The sequence below is a fragment of the Poeciliopsis prolifica genome, unplaced genomic scaffold (assembly GCF_027474105.1).
Source record: "Poeciliopsis prolifica strain line A6 unplaced genomic scaffold, Auburn_PproV2 SCAFFOLD008, whole genome shotgun sequence".
Lineage (NCBI taxonomy): Eukaryota > Metazoa > Chordata > Actinopteri > Cyprinodontiformes > Poeciliidae > Poeciliopsis > Poeciliopsis prolifica.
In genome coordinates, this window is record NW_026562383.1 from 7,440,001 (window position 1) to 7,452,314 (window position 12,314).

At 36.9% G+C, this 12,314-nt stretch overlaps 1 protein-coding gene across 2 annotated transcripts in view; it reads left to right on the forward strand.

Moving 5' to 3' along the window:
* Positions 1 to 12,314, forward strand: part of brinp2 (bone morphogenetic protein/retinoic acid inducible neural-specific 2) — a 184,329-nt gene that overhangs the window by 68,246 nt on the left and 103,769 nt on the right. Inside the window, exon 1 of one of the 2 annotated variants that reach the window (XM_055033143.1) lies at positions 6,603 to 6,693. The exons of the other annotated variant lie outside the window; for it this stretch is intronic. The gene's annotated coding sequence lies outside the window, so the exon portion shown is untranslated. Of the gene's footprint in view, positions 1 to 6,602; positions 6,694 to 12,314 lie in introns of those variants that run through there. 2 annotated transcript variants of the gene reach the window in all.

Sequence of the window (12,314 nt, forward strand, 5' to 3'; positions counted from 1 at the left end):
TCAGTAGGTTTTTCTGCCTCCCCCAAACCAAGTTAAATGAAAGAATGTTCTTTTAAAACACTACAAGTCAAACCACTGAAAGTTACTACTGAGAATTCGACATAATGATATTATTTTTTACTTTAGTAATCAGTGTCTGTTGTTCGGTCTTATTTGGGTATATGTTGTGAAAGAGATAGCACAAATATATGGCACTAAGGTTACAATTTTAGATATGTCTATTGCCTAAAAGCAAAAAACATCTAATACCGTTGAGAGCAGCTTTCATGCACGGTGCTTTGAATTTCTGTATTTCTAACAACCGGAGGGGAGTTTCTGGCTTATGTAGTAGAGCAGTTTGAAAAGCAAAACAACAGGAAGTCCAGCTGTCTTCTTTTCACAAACTTAGGACTTTGAGATGTCTCTGACAGATTGCTCGAAGCATGAGCATGCGGATTCGATCTTGCTGTTTCCACAGAACTTACAAGCTTTGACTTTCCTTCCACAAACACACCCTGCCTGTTTAGAAATAATGTATTTAATCAATAATTATGTTTTAAGTTATGTTGGTGCAGGTTTGTTTTACTGTCCTACAGTAACTTCAATACAATTATTTTAACACAATCTAGATATCAAATCCCTTTTGTTACGTTGTTTATTCTGCATGCGGTGTTACATTCAAAGCTAGAGCAGCTTATGCATTTAATGACGCAGCTCACTAGATCAGACGCTGCGTATTAAGAAAAAAGATGTCAAAAGCCATATTTGGGGCAAAACTAAGAATGGCCGTTTTTAGCATATATAGTGCCAAATCTGACAAAATACAAACTGTGTGAAGGAATCTCTAATCAATGAAACACGTCTCTCTAGTAAAAGGGATCTTTTTGGATCACAATGAGACAATCTGCATCAATACAGTTAAATTAAAACAAGTAGAATATCCCAGGCTACATACTTTCAGTTATAGGCTTAGTCAAAGTGCAATAAAGCATTAAAAATCTCACCAGTTTCTTTTCAGAGACAAGGTAAAGCATTCATGCATCTCAAACATCCTTTTAAAGAAATTCTATCCAGAATCATTCAGTTCAGTATTTAATTTGTTTTAATGTTTCGAATTAGAAATTATTAGTTGCAGTTAAAGCTAATTAAAATCAAAAGCCGTTTAGTGCAGATGAATTATACTATGTATAAAAATTATTTAAGCATACCAGGGATTTTTGTTGTTTTTGTTGCCAAGGATTTGGCTAACCCTATGAAGATTAATATTAATCACCACAAGAGGGTAACTCAAGAGCTATTTCCTTTTTTTCTTCAAAATAAGAGTCTCAAACGTAGGTGTCAAGTTTGAAGAATGTGCCGCCATACATGAGACTCATAGTAATACGTTAAACATCATTCACCAGATGAGGCGCTCCTGGGATAAATCTTCACCAACTGAGAAATATTGGGGGGGAAATAAAAGAGCCTCACAATAACTCCCCAACCGAGCTATTAAGTATTGAAAGATGAAGTGTTTGAAATAAAGAGCCTAGTATAAGTTCAATATGGCAATAAATTTCCCATTAGAATATTTCTATAAACTTGGACTGATCTAACCAATCTGTAGTTTTTGCTCTTGTGAAATTGTTAGATTTTTACTATTTGATAATTCACAGTAATGTGACATTTTGTTTCAACTTCGATCAATAAATGAAAATACCGCTATTCTACTAAATGACACAATTTAAATTGTCATATTTATTTGCAGAATGTGAGAGAAGTGCGGCGTTTTATGAGCATAGACTGAGATCATGTGTAAAGCTTTTCATTTCTGGCCGTGGCTTTTCCATGAATGTCTGACTGTCAGTGAGGTTTGTAACGACTCTAAGTCATCAGTACTAAACAGCTTGCTGTGTGTGTATCTATGAATTTCTGTCATGTACAATAGGATCACAATGATGCAATTGTGCCCATTAACAGCACTTGCTGTCAATTTGGGGTTATTGGCAGATGGCAGAAGTGACCATGTAATTGATTATTGGTTGCTGCTGTCAAACTCTGCAGCTTATGTCCCAAATGAGTCATAAATGCACTTTAAATATTACGGTGTCATGATTCAGATCATTTATTTATTTATTTCAAAATATTGCAATTAGACCGCCGTCAACTTGAAATTGTCTCAGCTGAAACTTTTTTACTGCTATCTAATTATCCAATCCCTGCTAATGACATAAATACAAACACACACACACAAAAACAACAACCAGACACAATAAAATAATTGTCCAAGGTCAACTTGAACATTTATCAAGCAATAAAAATAGCACACCTATGGAGCTTTACTAAAGCCCTCCTGTGTGCGACTATAATTTCCACATGTCACACAGCAACAGTTGTGCATCACCTGCTTCCTCGTTAATGGATATGTTTGTTTGTCAGATTGGCCTCTGTTGGTGGTATTGTTAGGAATCAGCTTTTCCATAATAACGTGTCACTCTAGCCATTATTACAGTGACACTGTGCCCAGTTTGTGTTTTTGGTCAGAGCCGTTTTGTCAGCGTAATATTGGAAATAATCTTTACAGCTTCATTTAGGCCAATGCTAATTGCATGCCATCCCTATGAACCTCCACGACCAGACTGGAAAGCATAATGACCCACATAAGGCTCAGTGCTCACTCAATTATCTGCCAACTGTTTTGTATATGTTCAGATTTTATTCAGCTTGGCAAGATTCTGCCCGGAGCTTGTTAACATTGTTTGTGTGTCTCAAACAACACAGAGTATATTTAGCATCAGCTTGGGGCGATTCAGTAATTACCCGTCATGATAGTGCCATCTATGTCATGACATTTGAATTCAGCAGTTATTCCTCCTCTGTAACCTAGTACAAATGGATAAAAAGTTCACACTTTTATTTTTCCGACAGCTAGCATTTAAGAGCTGGACTCTACCGGCCAACTTTATGACATTTGGACTTTAACTGCTTAAACCTGGTACAATTATTAGACAATGTTTGACAATGTTATACGCTGTGTTACAGTTATGCTGTCGAGGTAATGTTTTCATATAAAGACCCATTTAATAAATTAGAATGCTGCTGAATTATTTCAGGAATTTTATCACAAAGTGAAACACAATATATAGACTACTCTAACACAACTGGATGCGTGAAAGTCTTATTTTTATTTATTTTTTTTAAATAAAGATGACTTTGTGCTTGCAGATAATAAAAACTTGAAATTTAAGATTAGATCTTTACATGATACTAGTAACAGAAAAGCATTCTTCATGCACAAATATGGGTCAGATGGAAAATATTTAAGGATTACTTTCAAAAGCTACTTTTTATTTGACAAAATTGGCCTCATCTGAACGTATATTTATTTACGGTATTTATTGAGTATAACTGCATAACCTGCTTTTAAAATTAGTACTTACAGTGCCTTTCAAAAGTATTAACTTATTTGCAAGTTTTATATTTTGTCTTGTGGAAATGCTAACCTAATTGGGCTTCACTGATGGTTTTAGTTATAGAGCTGCAGAAAAATGTAAAACCCTGAAAAACGTGCCGTGCATTTGCATTCAGCCTCTTGAGAGAATCAGCTATTTCTGCACCTGAAAATTCAGATCTTTGTAGCTGTGGCTGTGTGTTTTGATGGTTCTTCCAGAATATGAACCTGATGCCTTGGTTACAAATCTTTAGCACCCTGTAGCAGGTGTTGTGTTTTGGACTAGACCCCCATGTTTCAAATGGCTGCAGATTAAGCCACATTGCTTCTGCCAAACTACAAAAAAAGATTTTCAATAACTTTCGTTCACTATAGACTTTCCATTTTGAAACTCTTCCATTAAGGCCAAATTTGTGGTGGGCGTGTGTTACACTTGCCAGGTCAATAGATTCTTCAGGATATTTCTATTACTTATTTTTCTAATGGATTTATCAGGCAGATGCAAATTCAAGTGGATTAAAAAAAAAAAGGAAACAGTTTTAAAATCCAGGAAACCCAAATAATTACTCCCTAAAGGTAAGAATAAAAACAACCAAGTAACGTTTTTCTCTTGGTTTGATGATAAAAACGTCTTCAAGAATAATGAAGAATAATTAAGATTACAGTTTGTTTTCTGCTATTGTTTGGCTACGTTGTGAGAAACTGAAATCATTCCCCCCCTCCTTAAAACACTCTGTGATTTTCACATGTAGCTAATTTGCCCCAGAGTTTTGCTTTAACCCATCCCCTGCATTTCTTTTGAGTGACAAACTCTGCTTTATTACTGTGACTTAGAAAGCAGATTATTCATACCCTGGAATCTAGTGGCATAACTGAGTCATGTATGTTTTAAACATAACCTCGGGTTTTCCTATATTGCTGTGTGTTAGGTACGGTAGCAGCCCCTGGGTCCTTTCAATTACCAGAGTTTGCTTTCTGCTGCTGCCGGCAGAATATCAAGTGAAGCCCAGCTGACTCTGTGTGGACCTATTAGGAAAGGATTAAACTGGCTTGCAACTAATAAAGGCCATGTTGCCGTATTCATATATGGACTTTATGAGGCAGGTTGAATAATTACCAGATCCGTCAATGGAGAAAAATGTGTATGGGAGAGTGAAAATAGATTAAAAACAAACAAACAAAAAAAAACAAAAAAAAGGAACCTTAATGTGGGAGTTGAAGAATGGTGTTGCATGTAGAAGAAAGTAGAAGAAAGAATGAAAGTAGAATAATGTGTATATTTAATCAGTCTATCTGGATGTTATTATGCTAATGAATGATCCAACCTGTCATAGCACATTAAACATTAAATCAGTAGGTTTAGCTTTACCCGTGTTTTACAAAGATTCAGTGTTTTGTTTTGTTTTTTTTGCTCAGGTTAAACACAAGAAACTTAAATTGTTTATTCAGTGGACGGTTGCTATTATCTAAAAATGGTCCGCTTATGCATGCTTTATTCATCAATGAGGTGTTTCTTTTAAGACCCTTAGGAAAACTTCACTAAATGATTGTATACATAGCTGAAAAATAGCATGTTGAGTATTTAAAGAGCCCCAGAGGCATCTCTTATACACTTACACAATGTTAATTCTCTGAAGTAAAATGCTGCATTTCTCATTGCACAAAGAGAGAGGCACATTTGAGGAGGTGTTTTGACATTCTATTAACTAGTGTGTCACTCTACTTACTACTTTTATTTTTAATTTACATAAATATTTGGTACTGACAGTTTTTCTCCTTCAATATTCTTATTATCACCGATCGAGTATTTAAAATTCTAACATATCCTCAATAGGTTTGCAAATGACCAAAATCAATTTCTATTGATTCTGGTTTTCAGGGGCACATTTAATGTGGCAATGTATTAAAACCAGGTTTTAATTCCTTGACTTATTTTTTTTTTTTTTCTTTCCTTTCTTAATTCAGGGGTTGCTGTTTCTTAAACAGATGTTCTTTCTTTTAGTGTATTAAGTGATTAGCTTACCTCAGGCAAGGTCGAAAAAGTATTTTTGGCAGCAAGTTTACCATTAATTTTTCAAGAATATTTTACTTGTTGAAAGTGCTCATAGTTGCCAGACGCAGAAGTCAAAGCAAAATGGGAAAATTTCAACAATCGTGAGAATTTTAAAACTTTTTCTCCAAATTTTGATCTTTACGTAAGAGCAAGAAGGATAAATTGTGTCCAAGCGCAGATGTGTTTAACTGGGTGTCCAGTTCGATCTGGCTGAGGCTTGCCACACTATTAAAAGCAAGCAAGTCAAGATGTTTAAACAAGAACCTGGAGCCTCTGTTTGTGAGCAAAAGTAGCTTTTACTGGCTTCTCAAACACCAGTGAGTGGGTGGAGCATGTGAAATGTCTTTCAGCAGTGGATGTGGTTGACAGGCTACTGTTTACTTAATTATTAGCTGGTAGAGATGTTAACAGGGGTATTGATGATCCTTAATTGACCATATGGCTGTTTGTTTGTCAAGCTGGAAATTGGCCAGAGAGCACACTGATAGGACCTTCGCATGCACTCATGTGTTGTGCAAAGAAACTTGAGCGTATACGCGCACATACGCATGCAAACACAAGGCCCACTCCACATATAATTTGCAGTGCTCCTAATGCTTTACCACAAGGCATCAGCGCATCTCAGAACATTAATACCATTATGCTGCACAGATTTTCTTGCTGACCTTGCTGCTCGCTAATTTGGATGTGCTTATGTGTTGTCAGTCGTGCATGAAAGAGTTTCTCCCACAGTCCACGGTTGCCGCCACCTGCTTGTTCAAGATTCACCCTGCAGGTGCTGTTAGCTTGTGAAAAGCCAATTAGGTCTGCCTTTAATCAGATGCAACTTAACACTCTTTTTATTGTTCTCACTTCATTAATGCAGTCACACTTTTTAACTGCAGGTCACACTTTTTAATCCTTAGTCCTTTTTCTTTACTGAGACTTCTAACAAGTTTTTGTTAAAAAGCACTCTGGGTGGAGGAGCCCTGGCATGCCAATTGTCTGTGGGTTTTTTTTTTTTTTTGAGAGAGAGAGCCTTATAAATTATTGAGAGATACATGCAGGGGTTAGCTCACGCTCCAGGATCAACCTTTTTTCTGCTTTAATCATGAAGTTTTTTTTTTTTCCCCTCCCAGTTTTGCGTTTGTCAACAAGAACAAGATGCTTTAGAAAAACTCTCAGCCAGCCTCAAGGACCGAAGGTGGAGATCAATTGATGCGGTTCAATCTGGTGCAAACAGATTGCTGAGGTCTGTAAGATGCATGCTGGTGCTGTTCTGCTGAGCCCAGACATCGTCGATATAGCAGATTTTATGATCCATCCAATCTAATCAAGCTGATTTTAGAGTATTTACTAAAATTATTTCTACAAATTCTGAGATGTTGTTCAGGATTTAGGTTGTGCTACTGTTTTTTTTTTTTTTTGTTTTGTTTGTTCCTTCTTGGCATTTCAATACAGTCCCAGGGATATTTTAATTTGTTTATGGAAGATTAAATATTTGCTTAAGCATTTATCATTTATTTTGAAAACTTGTTTATCAATCTCATGTCAGCCAACTCGTGATTGGTGTTCCAGCAAATTGGATTTATCTCAGTGGAAAGTTTGTGTGTCTTGAAATGCAATTCAGCAAATTTTAGTTGGACTTTAAACATCTGAGCTTAGCTGCATGATATTTTTTTTGTGTTTGTTTAGTTATTTTTGGCATCTTCTGCCAGGTTCTCCTGGCAGAAGATGATCTAGTTTGAACTGGAGCTGGTAATCTTGGAAACCTTTTCACATTGAGGCCACTCAATTATGAGAAAAAAATATATGTATATTTTGGTTAATATTAAATTATTTTTGCAATTTTGTCATCTAGCTATAAATATATGTCATATAGATTAAATTTGTTTTACTGACATTTATTTTCTCTTTTTGCACATTTCTAAAACATAATCTCTAAATGCTATTATCCTTAATGTAGTGTCTTTGTGACCTGGTGTCGTACGGTTTATTTAAACGTTGCATAATAAGGTAGGAACCAGTGTTTGGGTAATCATTTATATTGAAATAATTCTTCTTGGCAGCAAATTTTATGCTGATAGAAAAATCCTGTAATTTCTTTTTGTTCAATGGCGGAAAGGAAAATAAATTTTTGCATGAGGAAACATATTTGTATGATGAGCCATTATAGACAGAAAAAGAGGAGGACATTTTGATATTAATTTCACATATTTTCAAGAAAAGAAACTTGGATAATCTTTGAAGTCAAAAAGACATACATTTGCAAAAGCAAAACGACCATTTCCCATGACTATAAGCATAAATTATGATTTAAAGACTTCCTCTAAGACTCAGGTGGTGAAATTATGAGATGGACATCTGGATATATTCTGAAGAATAAATGGTCCAGGCTCTTTAACTACATCAGAAGACACTATTTGAGACTCAGCGCAGCCATGATCCAGATTTTTCCTCTCTGCTAGACATATTATCTGGATCCTTTTTGAAGTGTTGGGTTGTTTTTTTTCTTCCAAATTTCAGCATTTATGCCATGGCTACCCTGGAAATGCTGGACGTTTCAAAATAAGAGCGCATGAACATAGCTTAACTCCCCCACTTACAAGTGAAAGCGAGGTGTGCCGTGCCAATGCAGGGAAAACAAATTCTGTCAGGGTAAGTACCTTGGGACGACACCGGCCAAAATGGAATTGGATGTTAAATCATGTTGCTCGGTTTCATTAGCAAACCTTAGCATATCATCTCAGAGTTCTCCAATGTTCTCTGTATTGCCCACTAAACAATTTGCGCCTCTGACTTTGTGAACCCAGTTGATTCATGATATGATGCTAGTTAGACCAAATAGGGCTCAGGAGGGGGAACGCTTTGCTATGACTGGTCATTAAGGTTGGAGGAGACATAGAAGAGGGTTTGTGTGAAACAGATGGGAACGCACTCTGCCAAGCGCTGCCCTACGAGACTTGCTCCTCAGAGACGACTTCGCCCCGTTTGAAAATGAGAGCATCAAGTATAAAAGGTATAAAGAGCCTAAAATAAAAAGAGAGTTAAAAAAAAATCAAAAGTTCATAAAATAAGTAAACAAGTCTAACAAAAGAAAACCCCATTTTGAAATGAAGACATAGATAAAATAGATACACAAAAAATCCTGTCCAAATAAACTTGGACAAAAAAGCTCCGCATTAAAACATTTTTTTTTTATAAATTTGCTTTTAAAAATTTATCAATTTTTGATGGCTTGTTGACTAATTACTCATTAACAACAGTTTTTTTTTATTTATTTAAGTTTGAACCAAACGAGTCTCCGTAGATTCTATGAAAGTGTCTTATTTTTGTCAATGAAAACCCAGATTCATTAGATCACATTTGCATATCATAGACCACAACAGAATAGTGTGTTTTTATGTTTTTGATTTTGTGTAACACAAAGTGTAATATGGCAAAAATAATTGTAACAATAACTGTTTTGCTGTTGATTTAATTGTTTTGTGATTTCTGGAAACCAAAAAAAAAAAAAATTGTCCAGATCATCAATTATATTGATCAAATTGATGATATTTCATGGCACTAAATAAATGGAAAACAGCTTATTTATGCCAACTGTTGCAACAAAGTCACCTTAGTAAACGTTCGTGCAGGGACCTCTGCCGTTCTCTGGTTCACTGGGTCAGCATAAGTTGCTTCATATGCAAACTGAGCCTTTATCAAAATGTAAATGCTGCCTGCCTTTTGTGTCTATTCTTCTTTTTTCCGTTCTGTTGCTTCATCCGTAACATGAACGAGTCTGCTCTTTTACTCTTAACCTCAAAGCTCGCTGCTGTCATCCTGTTTTGTTAATATTAATGCTTTTCAACCAGTGTTTATCCAACGCTCTCCCGAACCTCTCTCTGTCTAGTCTCGATACGTGCAGAGCACACATGAATCTAAAGGGGGCTGAGAGCAGGTGTGCAGCTGGCTGACTATTGCTGCTGACTCTCATAACATCATACTGAAGGTTAGTGGCGAACATATGGGGTCGAGGAATACAGCTGATGGTCTTCCACCAGCTCTAAATTCTGCTGCGGGTCCAGGCCAGGTGCTTGGTAGCATATGGCCTTAGAGAACCAAAATTTAGAGCGTTGCACCAGTGTATTAGCTCTGATTTCTAGACGAAACAGGAAAACGCGTGAAATAAATCGAGGAACGATTCTGAGCAGTTGGACTTTCAGCAGCCAGATTCCAGTGCATCTGTCTTTGACACGGAAAAAAAATGAAGGTGGCAAATTTCTCTGACTCAGAAAAAAAAAAAATAATAAATTGGACACAGGCTTACTCTCATAATTCTTGCCCTCCCAAGAGGTGCAGCAATGACTTGAGTAAGTCTGTAGGTCAAACTATTTTTTATCCTACCACTTGGCCTGGTCACTCAGCAGCTGGGTGGGAACTTTAGAGAGAACGTTCCTGTGCGTTCATCAGAGAGATCCCTTTAGTTCTGTTCAGGGATTCTTCTGTCAATACATCTCTCTTCGTTTCCCCCCCAGTTCTCTTTTCCAACCTTTTCTATGTTTCTCATTTCCCTTTTTTTTTATCCTTCTAGCCTCTCCTTTCTTGTGCAAGCACAGCACAACTTCTCTTTTTCCTGCTAAGACCAGGAAAGGCGAAAAGAGAGAGAAAAAAATCCAATAAGCATAAGTCTCAGCTTTGCGTTACCCTGTCGTGTCTGAGATGTTATTTAAGCGTGACACGTGGTCGATTTTTCCATTCCACCAGGATGCCCTCGCTCCACTGTGCGAACATCACCTCCACCTCCCCTCCTTACTTCTACTGCAAAGTAGATTCAATATGAACATGGCTCCTTGCTTTGGCTCCTGCCTTCCCGGATTTGGTTAGTGGAAAAGGGTAAATAGGCAAAGGGTGTGTGTGAATAATGCAAGGCGAACATTAAATGTCAAGACTAAAAATTCACTATTTCCCCCTATTGTCTTGCTGGCATTCACAGCATGTTTTATGCATTTTTTAATTAGCAGTGGCGTCTCAGAGGAGGGAAGAGGAGGAAGCGGGCTGCTACTGCAAAAGCTTTCTTCTGTAAAAGAGAGGCATTTTAAGAAGCTATAGAAATGTGTTTATAGACTACATTTTCTAGTCTTTTGAAGTTTAAAACATTTATTTTTCTGTTTATTTTACATCCTGTATGCCTTCATTTAGAGACACACTTTCTAGGGATGATATGGTAACTGGCATCATGAGGTATTAAACTTTCAGGAAGTTGCAGTTTAAAGTCATTATACTATTGTTTGTCTGGGACTCCTGACCCGGCGTGAGAGGAGTCATTTCAATCTGGAGAGACTCAGACCCAGAAAGAAAGTGATTAGAAAAGTTTATTGACATGCATAAATTAAGTCTTTGGCGCTCAGGCCCCGGCTAAGGACATCGAGCTGTGATTGCGATAAGCTCGGATGAACATTCCCAATGCTGATAGGAATGTCATCCCCCGGGACCCAATACTGGTGGTGGAGGTCGGTGAACGAAGTATGCCTGGAGAGCCAGGTCAGTGGAGGTGGAGAAGGGGTGGAGGTGGGTTGAGCGCAGCAGCGAAGCGGAAGACGCCTTGGATGGACGTCCTTATCAACTGGGGCATGGTCGATGATTGGCCTGACATGTCTTGGTCCAGCATTGATAGGCCATCATTGATTAGCGGGATGCGCCGATTGGATGATGCAGCTGGGGCTAAAGAGTCTTCCAGTTTGAATTTACGCCGAGGCTTCATTTCATTTGTCAAGTTGTGCGTTACAACGTTTACTTGATTTATGTTTTGATATGAAGCTGTTTTTATATAAGTCAGTTTTTCTCTTTTAAAAGTGCTTATGAATAAAGTTGGCTTGGCCTGCGGCAGATTGTGGCTATGGTTTAACAATTTGAGGTTTCCGGGATCGCTCTAATTTATAATACCACATTGCCCTGCCCCCACATGTTGTGCATTAGTGCATTGGTTGTGCAAAAAAAAACACACACAAAAAAACATTAATTCTGTAAAAGGTTCTAGTTTAAAAAACAAACGAAGAGGGAAAAAAATGTGTTTTTGGTTTGTGTATTAAGGCAAAAATAACCTTCAAATCTCAACTTTATTATTAAAAATCCCTGTGGATTAAATATTTTTTTATACTGTATTTTAGCAACACTAGCAATGCACGATGCTATTCTGCTTTGAATGAAATCAATCAATTTTGAAAAACTGCTATGTAAAAATATCTTGACCTCCTGCTGTGCTCCTGTGGTGTTTTTAAATCTACGTTATTTTAATGCAAATACACCTTACTAGCCTTACTTCCTACTGCCTTTCAAGGTTGTAGAACAAGCATTTAGCATTCTGTCACTCATTCCTGAAAGATGAGCTTTGGCACAAGAATATGAACAATGTAGTTCAGTAGCTACATTTTTAATTGTCTTCTTTTTTGGTGGCTGAAGCTAACAGGGGAATATAGCAGGAGATAGTTGGTCAAAGTAGTACAAATAAAAATAAACAAAACATTCTCTAATGTAATAATTGCAGTGATATAAACCTGCAAACAATTATTGCGATCGCATAGAATGATTAATAAGTGACTAATCTTCATGCAACACATGTAATGCACAGCGTGTCTGGCTAAATTACCTGTCTGGAGGAAAAGAAGAGCATAATAACAGTATTCTCCTTAACTACTGTGAGAAGTTTTATTTTTGATTTTTTTTACTGCCGCTCAATGTGAAAGTTTTCATCAACAAACACTGCAGGCGAAATTGAGTTTAATTAAACTTTTACTTTGAGTTTCTCAAGCTCACAAAGTAACATCCAGTTCTGCTTTGTGTGGTACACTGGGAAATGATTGGTCCACAGTAAAACTAATTGAAAATGAA